Source organism: Silene latifolia, chromosome 8, assembly GCF_048544455.1.
Source record: "Silene latifolia isolate original U9 population chromosome 8, ASM4854445v1, whole genome shotgun sequence".
Taxonomy (NCBI): Eukaryota; Viridiplantae; Streptophyta; class Magnoliopsida; order Caryophyllales; family Caryophyllaceae; genus Silene; species Silene latifolia.
In genome coordinates, this window is record NC_133533.1 from 1,243,414 (window position 1) to 1,257,539 (window position 14,126).

The following is a 14,126-nucleotide window of genomic DNA, read 5'->3' on the forward strand; positions in this document are numbered from 1 at the left end:
GATGGATAGTCAACATAATGTTGATGTGATATAAGTGGAAGCTGTTAGATTTGTTAGTAGTAGAATATTGTACGGGGTAATATTAGAGACAATTTCTCATTAAAAACGAATAATATTCATCATAAGTTGGAAACGGATAGTACTCATCTATGGCACTATTTATGAGGTTGAAGGAGATAAATGAGTATATGACTATATGACTATATAAAGGAAGATGAACTAGATGACAAATTATGAGTTGGATAGAGTTTGTAAAATGGTGAGTGGTGTTACATGATCTAACCTGACGTGCCTCATTAATCCATTATTATCCATAATTTTTACGAAAATGATGAGCCAAATAAATAGCAAATGACTTAAAGTTTATGCATTATATGTATTTTACAAATTACAACTACATATCAGTTATCACACATCTAAATCATATTCATAACAAATTAGATAAACTTGCTTCGTGGCATATCTTTTAGTGAATGATATGATACAATCACCATTCACCACACCATCAAAGAAACATTACTCGGTTAAATATTTCTTAATCTTTGGAATTACAAAGAATAGTTTGATTCTCACATTCAAAATGAGTGTTACGATTTGAACTTTATCTAATTAAGAGTCAGTTCTCATTCATCTTTTTTTTCCAATTTATCCCTCATAACCATTGAACTTATACGTGTTAAATATTATATTAAATCTAATTTTCACTCACAATTACGATTCAAGATTTCAAATTACATCTCGAAGTCCAAAACCCGATCTAAAATCCATCCAACTCATACCTTCATAACTTCATTCATATGAGTCTAACCCTCCCAAGGTGAAGGTGTAACCAAAAGACCAAGTGTACCATGTGACTTTCCTTTGAACTTGACTACAATCACTAAATATATAAAATTAAGTGGGTGAAGTACACTAGGTAGCTACTTCTATGTTATAGTGATCCCAAATCCCAAGATGATTCCAAATGAAAATGAGTATCATAGATCCAAAATTCCAAATACATTTACTCACCGACTATAATAATTAAGACTCACCTTCCTTTGCTCAAAATTCTGGCTGGATATCACATGTTTTGACTTGGGCACATAAAAACGAACACAAAATCTTATTTGTGACGGCACGTATCCGTCACTTTGGAGTGACGGATACCATTTTCCCTCACAAATGACCCAAATAGAGGAGAGAGGAAAGCACATGAGGTGCTCCCACCTTGTCCCCCCTATCCGTTTTGTGAATGTCATTATCCGTCACTTGCTCCGACCCGTCTTCAGCAAGACTAATTGAAAAACGAATCACACAGTGACAGAGTCAAGAGTTGAATTTAGGAGGTGAAAATTTTTAAGGGAGGTAAATGATTAATTTTATAAGGTACACTCGAAATTTTTTCAAAAATTTAAGTAAAAATTTCAAAAATTTCATCCGTTAAGGGGGCGACCGATCACACACCCATTTCTCTTCACTCCATCAAAGACTACTTTCAATGAGAGGTTGTGTTCATAACTTAATTTTAAATTCCGTTAATATTAAAGTAGTCCTTATAATTCCTTTACACTAAAAAAACAAATTCTCAAAAAAAAAAAATTAAACGACGTATAACAGTTTTATACTGAGTAGTATTTATACAACTGATCTGCTAATTGAGGTGCACAATTGCACAATTGAGTATAACAAATTTGTTATACTCCCTCTGTCCCGGTCATTTGTTGTCCTTTTTTATATTGGGGTGTCTCAGTCATTTGTTGTCCTTTCTATTTTAAGAATGAACTTAATGAGTAATTTGATCATTCTCATTCAATTTGTTCCACTTGTCATTTAGTTATTGACATTTTCCTATTTCCTTGGTCATTATGCCAAAACGAAAGGACAACAATTGACCGGGACGGAGGGAGTATGTTGTTTCAGGTCACACTATTTGCTAAGCTTTTTGACAATTTTGTTTCGTTATCTTCTTGTTTAAACCTTTTGGACCTGCGCAAGTTATAGAGGCGTATGTCGTCGCTTAAAGTGATGTCCATGAGCTAAGTATAAAATGTAGAAAAATAATATAACTTGCTATATGGGCATTCAGAGTAATGGACTAATGGGTAGAGGTGGATACAAGTGCGGACTGGCCCGACTCCCACCTCGTGGCTGATTAGTGGCCAGCTTGACAGCCTCACCACTAGTGTCGATCTCGGACCAAACATAAGGTAGCTCAGGTAGGCCCAGCCCCAACCCGTCTCCCTTATGTGGGCCGTATCTAGGCTAAGTTTGACCAGACTCAGCCCGGCCCATTATCCAACTCGACTATTAGGTAGACCTGACAAACGGGATCAACTGGGTCAAGTTCAGGTCCGGTCAGTTCGGATCGGGTCAATTTCGCGTTTGCTGGTCTCAGATCGGGTTCGGGTTGGGTCTGGTTATTTCGGTTTGGATCAACTATTATCAAGTTATTTATGGATAATAATCGCTTGTAACAAAATATATTTGAGTCGAGTTATAATGGATCGGGTCAATTTGGATTTCGTATCAAGTTTGAGTCTTGCGTTCGGGTTGTCGGATCGGGTCACTTTAGCCGGGTCTACTAGTAGTAATAGGCAATATGCTCATTTTTAGGTCTTGGGCTTTAATTATGATTGCCCCTAATTATCTCATGGACTTGTGATGTGCCATTTAGGCCCATATCTGTTTTGGGTGTAAATATGGGCCTCGTGATTTCATGTCCTATCAATTGTACAATATCGTTGTAATCAACCAATCATCAATCAATCAATCAATCAATCAATCAATCAATACTATATATTAATTCCAGAAACCAAGGGACTTCAATGTAATTAAAGAAAGTTATACAAGTTAATTATACTATATAGTTTAAAATTAATAGCACCGTGTGATGGACCCGATTAAGGGATCTCAATGCAAATATTATATAGTTTAGGTTAAAATTAAATTATATAGAAGCTTGGTAATTTTCCTAAACATTTGTAAGAGACTAAAACATGGTCAATTTCCTTAAAATAAAATAATTAATTAAGGTCAATTTCTTTAAAATAAAATAGTTAATTAAGATGGTCAATTTCAAGGAGACTAAAAGAAAGAATATGTTTGGTAATTTTCCTAAATATTTATAGAAGACTAGAAGATGGTCAATTTCCTTAAAATAAAATAATTAATTTGTATAAACATGCAAACTTATGGTATTAATTATTATCATCATAAAATTATGTATTAATTAAAATTTATGCAATTTTATTAAACTTTATAGTTTATTAGATGTATAGATTATTATAGTTTATTCGATTTTATTTAATGCATAATCCTCTTAAAATTGCATACCTAAGGGCTCGTTTGGAATGAGAGTAATTATTAAGGGAGTAATAGAGCTAAAATGAACTAAAAAATGGATGGAAGGGACGGGGATGGGAGATAGAAATGGGGAAATATAGTGTAATAGTTCTTCCACTAGGGGAGGAATAATTACTTGAAGGGGGAGGTAGGTAACAATTACTCTCCTAATGGAGGAACTATTACGCTATATTTCCCCATTTCTATCTCCTATCCTCATCCCTTCCCTCCATTTTTTAGTTCATTTTAGCTCTATTACTCCCTTAATAATTACTCTAATTCCAAGCGAGTCCTAAGTAGTAAAAGTAATTTCGCCAGTAAAGAAAAGAATTGTATTAACATTGGATATAGTTATATGATAATTATCACTCATTTGAATAGTAAAAGTAACAATATTATCAGCAAGATTAGTTGTGAAAGTGGTAGAAACAACAACAGGAGTAGTGAAATAATCAATATTAATGCGGCAATAGTGAAAGTAACAATAATTACGGCGGGAGTGGTGAAATTATCAATATTAATGCGGCCGTAGTGAAAGTACCAATAATTATGGCGGGAGTAGTGAAATGTTATTACTATTGTTTCATTAATAAGAGTAAAATATTAATAGCGGGAGTAGTGAATTGTCCCAAATTTTATTTCCGTAATGGACATGTCATAGAAAAATATATTAATGATAAATTTATGGATTATAACTTTAAGTAATTTTATTTATGTGCTGTTTGACAAAGCTTTAAAAGTGCTTTTCTAACTTAAAAAGCAATAGCTAGGCCAAACACTATAAATTAGGGATATGAAAAACTACTTTTAAAAAGTTAAAAACTGATTATTGACCTCAAAAAGTAGAAGTAGATATTTTCTACTTCTCATTCTACTTTTCACAAAAGTGTTAAACACCCAATTATTTTGCGCATTTTTTTTGCCTCCAACAAACCATTATCTCATACTTCCTCCATTCAACTCCACTCTACCACTTTCCTTTTTCACGTTTGCCAACGCATGTTTTACGTGCTAAATATCGTTAGCTACGTATTTGCAAAAATTATAAAAGTTAGATATTTTTAATGTACACGTAAAGACGAATCAAACAAGATCCCACACGAATATATTTTCACTTACGTATCGAGAGAAAATCAAAATTGAATACACAATTGTGAATAGTGTACAAAAGTGAAATAGGTAGAGTGGAGTTGAATGGAGGAAGTATGATGTATTATGGTGTGTTTCATTTTCTCTCTTCTCTCAATTCTTTGCTTCTTTCACATGTACTCATCAAAGTAACATGTAATTAATCGTCTACTCCAACTATTTTTTACTGCTACAATCTTACTTCTATGATCTTATATACTCCCTCCGTCCCAATAATTTATTTACCGTTAATTAAAATATCTGACAAAGAATATAAAAGGTAAACAAATGAATGAGATGGAGGAAATAACTATCAATAAACATGATTAATAAATAAAGAAAAAAAAGATGGATATAAGTGGTCAGACCAAACATATAATTTTTATAAGGAGGGTTTTTTACAAAAGTATGGCCAAACAACAATTTTTTTTTCCAAAAAGTAACTTATAAATAAACTCCTTTTAGAAAGCAAAAGTTATTTTACACAAGCAAGGCCAAACAACACCTTAATGAAAACAAAATTAATGGTAAGTAGAGGTAGCCTGGGCGAAGCCGGACACCAATACTAGTATTATTCAATTTTGGATACCCCACTTTCATTTTGTGAGAGAGTCGTTATCCGTCTTCAGCTTGTGACGGCTAGTGGCCGTCTTCCATGAGACGGACTGATTGGTCTAACACTAACTTGTCCATTATTGCATATGTATTTCAAATTTCAATTGAATTTTAGTTTGGCAGTATCATCTAATCAATAGGCATATTTATTAACTTGAGATCTTTATAATAAAATGTTCGTTACAATATACGAGTATTAAATAATTCACAAAATATTAACTTGATTTATAAATATTAGACGATACATTTAAAACGGTTATTCAATTTTAATTGTTTAAGAAATTTTATAAGAATGATTATTTGCTTCTATAGTGGAATAAAAAAGTTGATCAACGATGAGGATTAATAAGAACACGGCAATGCAAATCATACACCTATGTTATCCAATTTATATTCTTGCCATCTCAAACATAATAGAAGTTGATATCTTGCATAGTTTAGATTAATAATACAAAGAAAAGGATTATATATCTAAATAAACAATAGTTAAATTAAAAACTCGGCCATTAATTTTATTACACAACAAACAAGTAAAAATATGACAATGAGTATATGAGTACAATCAAGAGCGAAATATCCTGCCACTTAGGTACACAATTCAACTCAAAGCCTAATTAAAAAACAAACAAAAGAAATTGGTTTAAACGAGAAACACAATTTCCAACAAAACTCAAAAACGACACAACATCTAATGGCCACTAAATTAGAAAAAAGCACGATGCATTCTACACCGGAGTTGAAATATTGTCCTCGTCAATCTGAACCTGTATGTACATGATCAACAAATCATTAAGTAAATCTTTTAAAAACGGCTTAACAATAAAATATTATAAATTATTTTAAAATAAAATAGATAAATAAATAATCAGACGAAAGGGTATACTTTCTCCATTCAACTCCACTCTACCATAGTACAATTTGCACAAATGTTAAGAAAATAATAAAGTAGTAATAAAAGTACAATGGGAAATGGGATGGATGATTAATTTGTCCATAAAGTGGGTAATTATGTGGGCCAGCTAGTGACATTTTGTGTAAATAATTGTTTGTCATGAGGATAAAAGGGTCATTTTACTTGCTTTTTATGGAAAATGGTAGAGTGGAGTTGAATGGATGAAAAAGGAAATATGGTAGAGTGGAGTTGAATGGAGGAAGTATATATTATCTACATAACGTCACCTGGCTGGGAGGTACACGAGTGAAACCAAAAAGGGCTGGCTTCAAGGTGGACTGTGAGTGAAAGAGAGCCATTGTGAATGTGTGATTAGTGATTACTAGTATGTTTTTCTTGTTGGTTGATATGATACCCTCTATTTGGGAGGTATTTATAGGGCATGCAAAAGAATATTACGTGAAATCGTGAATCAAATGGATTGAATTTAATAATGTGTGAATCATATTCATATCCACGATATGACAATGAATATTATAAACATAATTATGCTCCGCATTTGTTATCACAAAGAAATAGGGATATTTTATATGGTACCCCTTAATTTTTTTATTTTCTACATAATACTCTTACACTGTTTAAAATATACATGGTACCTCTAATTGTTGTCATTATGATTGAATGTACCCCTAAACTTTATTTTTCGTCAATTAAACTCAGTTTTAGACGTTACGTGATTACGTGGACGCGTAACCAAACTTGTCATTTATCATCCTATGACATAAGGAATATATTAGGCTCAAATATCCATCTTTGGACGTGATAATTTGGCATGAGATCAATAAATTTTTCGTCAAAAATTTTTTAGCCCATATATATCAATAAATATAGGATCGAGATGGATATTGAGCCTAATAGAGTCCATATGTCATGGGATAATAAATAGCAAACTTGGTTACGCGTCTAAGTCATCACTTAATGCCTAAAACTGAGTTTAATTGACGGAAAATAAATTTTAGGGGTGCACTTAGTGATAATAACAACAATTAGGGGTACCATGTATGTTTTAAAAAGTATAGGGGTACCACGTAGAAAGTCGAAAAGTTGAGGGGTACTATGACCCTGTTCTTTTGGACTTAAAGTCACTTAGGCCCTGTTCTTTTGGACTTAAAGTCACTTAATTTAAGTTCACTTCAGATCCCATAAGTTCATTCGATTCGATCGATCCTATAAGTTCGATTCGAGATCCTATAAGTTTAGTTCGATTCGAGATCATATAAGTTCGATTAAGTTCAGATCCTATAAGTTCGATTCAGATCCTATAAGTTCGATTCGATTTTAGATCCTATAAGTTCGATTCGATTCGATCCAATAAGTTCGATTGGATCTTATAAGTTAAGTTCGATTCGATTCGAGATCCTATAAGTTCGATTCGATTCAGATCGAGATAAGTTTCAAATCCAAAAGAACATGGTCTTAATTTAAGCTCACTTCGATTCTATAAGTTCAGCCTCGATTCGATTCGAGATCCTATAAGTTCGATTCGATTTAGATCCTATAAGTTCGATTGGTTCGAGATCTTATAAGTTCGATTCGATCCTATAAGTTGATTCGATTCGATTCGAGATCCTATAAGTTCGATTCGAGATCATATACCTCACTTAATTTAAGTTCACTTCGATCCTATAAGTTCGATTCGATTCGATTTAGATCCTATAAATTGATTCGATCCTATAAGTTCGATTGATTCGATTCTATAAGTTCGATTCGATTCAAATCTCGTAAGTTCGATTCGATTCGATTCGAGATCCTATAAGTTCGATTCGATTCGGATCGATTAGTTTCAAATCAAAAAGAACAGAGCCTATGTAGAATATCCCAAAAAAAAATATATATTCTAAATAAGGGTTGTATTCTAAAAGTGTAAAACTAGGGGCGTGAATGTCTGATATAGCAAAACCGTTTTAAAAAGCTGTTTAAAAATTACTCCCTCCATACCAGACCAATGGTAACATTGACCGTTTTGCCACTATTCATGGTCGTAGGGAATCTTCGATATTATTCTTAATCTATAAGACAAAATATAGTCATGTGAGATTTTGTTTGATTTATCGTCATGAATGCTATAAGAATATCAATTTTTTATAATTTTTAATAATGTGTAACAAACGATATTTACGTTGCAAAACGTGTCTCGACAAGTGTGAAAAAGTCAATGTTACCATTGGTGTGGTATGGAGGGAGTATATGCTTGGGTAAGGTAGGGGTTTAGTTCGTGTTAGACAGGTGAGTCGTGAGTCATATTACCGAGTATATTGGACCTAATTTGTTAAAAATGAGCTTTTATTCCTCAAACTTAATTTTCTAAAACTGGTAGTAGCTTGTGTTAAATTTTGTAGTGGGTTTTACTTTTTGTAATGGGTGATTAAGGAAAAAAAAGGAGAAATTACTTTTAAATTTTTAAATAAAAGCATGTTTTGGCAAATTTGTATTTTTTAAGCCAAAAGTACTTTAAAAGCTTAGGCCAACACATACAGCAAGTTGGGTTAGGTAATGAATAAATCAATTATTTTGGATTGAATTATAATTTTAGTAGTTTTATTGATTATTTGAACTTACTTGCCCAATTCAATTGTCACAAATTCTCATTTAAGACGGTCATTATTCGTCTTAAATTTAAGATGGATAGTAGCCTCTCACACAAATATAAGTGGGAGGCAAGTGGGTGTAAAATGGATATATCCACTTGCCTTTCACTTGCATTTGTGTGAAAGAGCCACTATCCAACTTAAGTTTAAGATGGTTAGTAGCCGTCTTAAGCAAGATCTTCTGTTGAATTATGTATTGATGATTCTATGGCAGGGCCACAAGCATCGTAAAAATAACCATGAGATGTGATTTTAGAAGTACTACGTATAATATAATGAGTTAACACAAATTCTCATTGTTACCGTTATATCTGTTGCAAATTTGCAACGAGTAAGTATTAACTTGGTTATGAAAAGACAAGTCATTTAAAATTCCTTATATTTTGTCTTATCTATTTAAATGGGAGAACTTGACCCATTTAATATTTGAGACGGATATATTTGTTGCAATAGAGACTTACTCATGAGTTAATGACTCACAAACTTAAAAGTTTAAGAGTATTCGTATTGAAAAGGAAAGATCAACCTCTTAATACTCTCTCTTTTCTAAGAGGAGTCTTCTTCAATGTGTAACTATTGTTACATGTCCTCTTTGAAGAAGAAAGAGAAACACTTCCTCTATTTTTAAAAAATATGTAACCTTGGTCTTTGTACCTAGTACTTATCCATTATCTAGCCTCTGACATATAATTTATTTCTTTTTGGTTAAAAAATTTGGGCTAAGAGGGTAAGAGGCTCCTCTTTAATGTGGATTTTTTTTTTCAAAAGAGTAAAATGAAGATGATGAATATAGTGGAATATGGGTGAAAGTGCAATTCATAGACTATTACCTCTTATTGTTTATTTTCTGAATTTTATTTTAAAGTTTTTGAGTTCTGCTTTAATATAAAGTTTTAACCACATTTACTAAAACATTACACTAAAAAAATACTCCCTCCGTCCCGGACCCCGGTCATTTGTTGTCCTTTGGTTTTGGCACAAAGACCAAGGAAAGATGAGAGGGTCAATAGCTAAATGACAAGTGGAACAAATTGAGTGTGAATGATCAAATTACTCATCAAATTCATTCTTAAAATAGAAAGGACAACAAATGACTGAGACACCCCAAAATGGAAAAGGACAACAAATGACCGGGACAGAGGGAGTATAATATTACTCAAAAACTATATTTATAAATGGTAATAATATGCTCAAAAAAAATGTGTATAAGCTCAAAAACTACAAGGTCTGAGGTACTACCTCAGATGCGTAATCCTTTCTCTCGTGAAAGTGAGGTGTCAAAATTATAGAAGAAAAGAGAAGAAAATAAGAGGATAAAACCATCCTCTTAGATTAGTTAAATATGACACAAAATCTCATTGAAGACGGACGATATCCGTCACAAGCTTGTGACGGATACCGTTTTCTCTCACAAAATGTCTATTGAGAGATGAGTGGGAAGCACATGGGGAGTGCCCCACCTTGTCCCCTCTCCTTTTTTGTGAGAGCTCACAAACTTGTGATGAGATTAGTCCGTCACAAATAAGACTAGTTGTAGATATGAATGCTCTAAGAAAATATACAATAATTATTAGGATTAATTGTTGAAAACACATGACCTTAATGTTACACTTTTTAAAACTTAATACCCAATAAAAACTTTTTCAAAACTTTTAATACCTTTAACTGGTACTCCGATCAAATTTTGGTAGGCAGCCTGGAGTATTTGTCTTTAACGCGTTCCGGTATTGCCTACACCGTGAACAAACTCGTTCAGTGTTTATCTTACAATATGCAAGTGCACTATATGACCATGAGGTTGAAGGAGATATGAGGAAAGATGAACTAGATGACGAATTATGAGTTGGATAGAGTTTGTAAAATGGTGGGTAGTGGTGTTACATGATCTCCCATTAATCTATTATTATCCGTAATTTTTAAGAAAATAATGAGCCAAATAAATAGCAAATCAACTTGAGTAAATTACTTAAAGTTTACACGTCATATATGTTTTACAAATTACTACTATATATCACACATCTGATTCTTATTCATAACAAATTAGATAAACTTGCTTCGTGGCATATATTTTAGTGAATGATATGATGCAATCATCATTCATCACACCTTTAAAGAGACATTACTTGGTAAAATATCGCTTAGTCTGTGGAATTACAAAGAATAGTTTGATTTTTATATTCAAAATGAGTATTATCATTTGAACTTTATTTATCTAAGATTATAAGAGAATTCTATTCACCTTTTTTTTCAATTTATCATTTTATCCCTCATTATCATTAAACCTGTATGTGTTAAATACTATATTAAATCTAATTTTCACTCACAATTACGAGTCAAGATTTCAAATTACATCTCAAAGTCCAAACCCAATCTAAAATCCATCCGACTCATACCTTCATAACTTCATTCATATGAGTCTGTCTAACCTTTCACAAGGTGAAGGTGTAACCAAAAGACCAAGGGTACCATGTGACTTGCCTTTGAACTAGACTACAATCACTATATATATATATATATATAGAGGTAAGATCTAATGAGTCCTCCTCTCAAATTAAGTCCATAAGTCTCTTTAAGGGCCATTGGATGGCCTCAATGGATGGTTGAGATTAATTTGATTAAAGGCCATTAAAAAGAAAAGGAAAAAAATGTGGATGGTTGGATTGAGATGGGTGGTTGAGATTGAAAATTACCAAAAAAAATTACCACTAATCAAATTTCTATACACTAATTAATTTTTCTTTCTCTCTCTAGCCCCTAATTAATCAGTTTTGAGTTTTAGATTTCAGAAGTGTAAATGTAATGTTGTATGAGTTTTACAAGTGTAAATGTGACGGAAATTTTGAATTTATATAATTTTAACAGTTTACAAGTGTAAATGTGATGTTTTACGAGTGTAAATGTAACATTTTAAGAGTGTAAAATTTATTTTTTGTGACGGAAATTTTGAATTTATATAATTTTAACAGTTTACAAGTGTAAATGTGATGTTTTACGAGTGTAAATGTGACATTTTAAGAGTGTAAATTTGATTTTTTGTGACGGAAATTTTGAATTTATATAATTTTAACAGTTTACAAGTGTAAATGTGATGTTTTACGAGTGTAAATGTAACATTTTAAGAGTGTAAATTTGATTTTTGTGACGGAAATTTTGAATTTATATAATTTTAACATTTTACAAGTGTAAATGTGAAGTTTTACGAGTGTAAATGTAACATTTTTAGAGTGTAAATTTGATTTTTTTGTGACGGAAATTTTGAATTTATATAATTTTAACATTTTACAAGTGTAAATGTGAAGTTTTACGAGTGTAAATGTAACATTTTTAGAGTGTAAATTTAATTTTTTTGTGACGGAAATTTTGAATTTATATAATTTTAACATTTTACAAGTGTAAATGTGAAGTTTTACGAGTGTAAATGTAACATTTTTAGAGTGTAAATTTGATTTTTTGTGACGGAAATTTTGAAGTTACATAATTTTAACATTTTACAAGTGTAAATGTGATGTTTTACGAGTGTAAATGTGACATTTTAAGAGTGTAAATTTAATTTTTTGTGACGTAAATTTTGAATTTATATAATTTTAACATTTTACAAGTGTAAATGTGATGTTTTACGAGTGTAAATGTGGTGTTTTATGAGTGTAAATGTAGTATTTTAAGTGTAAATTTGAAGGTTTTAGAGTGTAACTTTAGTCCTTTGGCCTTTAGTCCTTTATAAGCGTAACTTTTGTCCTTTAAGAGTAAAACTTTAGTCCAACTACCAAAAAACACCACCGCCGTCATCCTCCACCACCAACTCATATCCACACAAAATATGAGTGCAAATCTATATAATTTTAACGAGTGTAAATGTACAGATATACAAGTGTAAATGTAAAGAAATGAGAGTGTAAATGTAAACAAATACAAGTGTAAATGTAAAGAAGTGTAAATGTAAAGAATGTGAGTGTAAATGTAAACTAATACAAGTGTAAATGTAAAGAAATACGAGTGTAAATGTAAAGAAATATGAGTGTAAATCTAATAAATGTGAGTGTAAATTTAAAGAAAGACCAGATCTGAAAAATGAAAAAGGAACCCAACAAAACCAGATCTGAAAAAAATATTTAACAAGACATATGAGTGTAAATGTAATACGAGTGTAAATGTAAAGAAATATGAGTGTAAATGTTATGAAATATGAGTGTAAATGTACACAAATACAAGTGTAAATGTTAAGATTTATGAGTGTAAATGTAAAGAAATATGAGTGTAAATGTTCAGAAATATGAGTGTAAATGTACACAAATACAAGTGTAAATGTTAAGATTTACGAGTGTAAATGTTAACAAATATGAGTGTAAATGTAAAAAATTGTGAGTATAAATCTGAGTAATGCGTGTAAATGTAAAGAAATACAAGTGTAAATGTAAAAAAATACGAGTATAAATCTGGAACAATAACAATAACACCAACGAATAACAAAAAGACGAGATGTAAAAATATAAAACAAGACAAAAAAAAGGAAAAAGAAAAAAAAAACGTTTACAACTGAAAACCCACCCATACCCAAAATATGAAAAACATAAACAAACAACAAACATAAACATCCACCCCTTTTATTTACAAAAAAAAAAAAAAAAAAAAAAAAAAAAAAAAAAAAACAAACATAAACATCCACCACTCAACCAACACGACTTGTTACATTTAAAAAAAGAAAAATAAAATTACAAAAACAAAACAATACAACATACACAGCGAGAAATATGGTTGTTGATCTTACAAAAACAAAACAAAACAACACAAAATACACAAAATACACTTTCAGATCTGGATTTTTTTTTTAAAAACAAAAGTTGAAGATGGTTGTTGATGGCAGCGAGAAAGAGGAGAAGATAGAGGCAGCGAGAAAGGAGGCCGGGAGTGCGGAGGTGCGCCGTGGGGTGGGTGGGTGTGAATAGATCTAGATTTTTTTTTTTGTTGTGGGATGGTGGTGGTGATTGGTTGGTGGCGGTGGGCTCGGATCTGGTGAGGAGGGTGATGGCGGCCCTGTGTGGGGGAGGTGATGGTTGTAGTTGTGGGTGGCTCAAATCTGGAAAAAAGAAGGGGCGGTGGAGGAGGTGAGGTGGCTGGTGGGTGGAAAAAAGAAGGGGCGGTGGTCGTTGTTCTTGTCGTGGGGGTTGGTTGTAGTGGTGGTCAGAAAAGAGGAGGTGAGGTGGCTGGTGGGTCGTGCATGTAAGGTGGTTGGTGGTGGTAGATAGGTGGTGGTCGGGGAGAGAGTTAGGGTGTCGTTGTCGGGTTGTGGTGGTCGGGTAGTAGGGTGGCTGTGGTGGTATCGTGAAGGATGGCTATGGGTGTTGGTGGTGGCGGCAGTAGTGGGTCGTGGGGTGGCTATGGCTGTGGTGGGTCGGGGGTATGTTGGGTGTAAGGTGGGTGGGTGAGTGAGTGAGGAAGAGAGGAGAGAAATATTTTTTGGGTTTTTTTTATTTATTTGGTTTTTAGAGAGAGGAGAGGATTGATATTTGTGTGATAGGAGA

At 32.4% G+C, this 14,126-nt stretch overlaps 1 long non-coding RNA gene across 1 annotated transcript; it reads right to left on the minus strand.

The window, feature by feature from the left end:
* Nucleotides 1-5,553: 5,553 nt before the first annotated feature.
* Nucleotides 5,554-6,508, minus strand: LOC141593978 (uncharacterized). The gene is made up of 2 exons (XR_012521972.1): nucleotides 6,247-6,508; nucleotides 5,554-5,831 (listed from the first exon to the last, which is right to left on the minus strand). It is a non-coding gene; the product is annotated as an uncharacterized LOC141593978 (long non-coding RNA).
* Nucleotides 6,509-14,126: the final 7,618 nt, after the last annotated feature.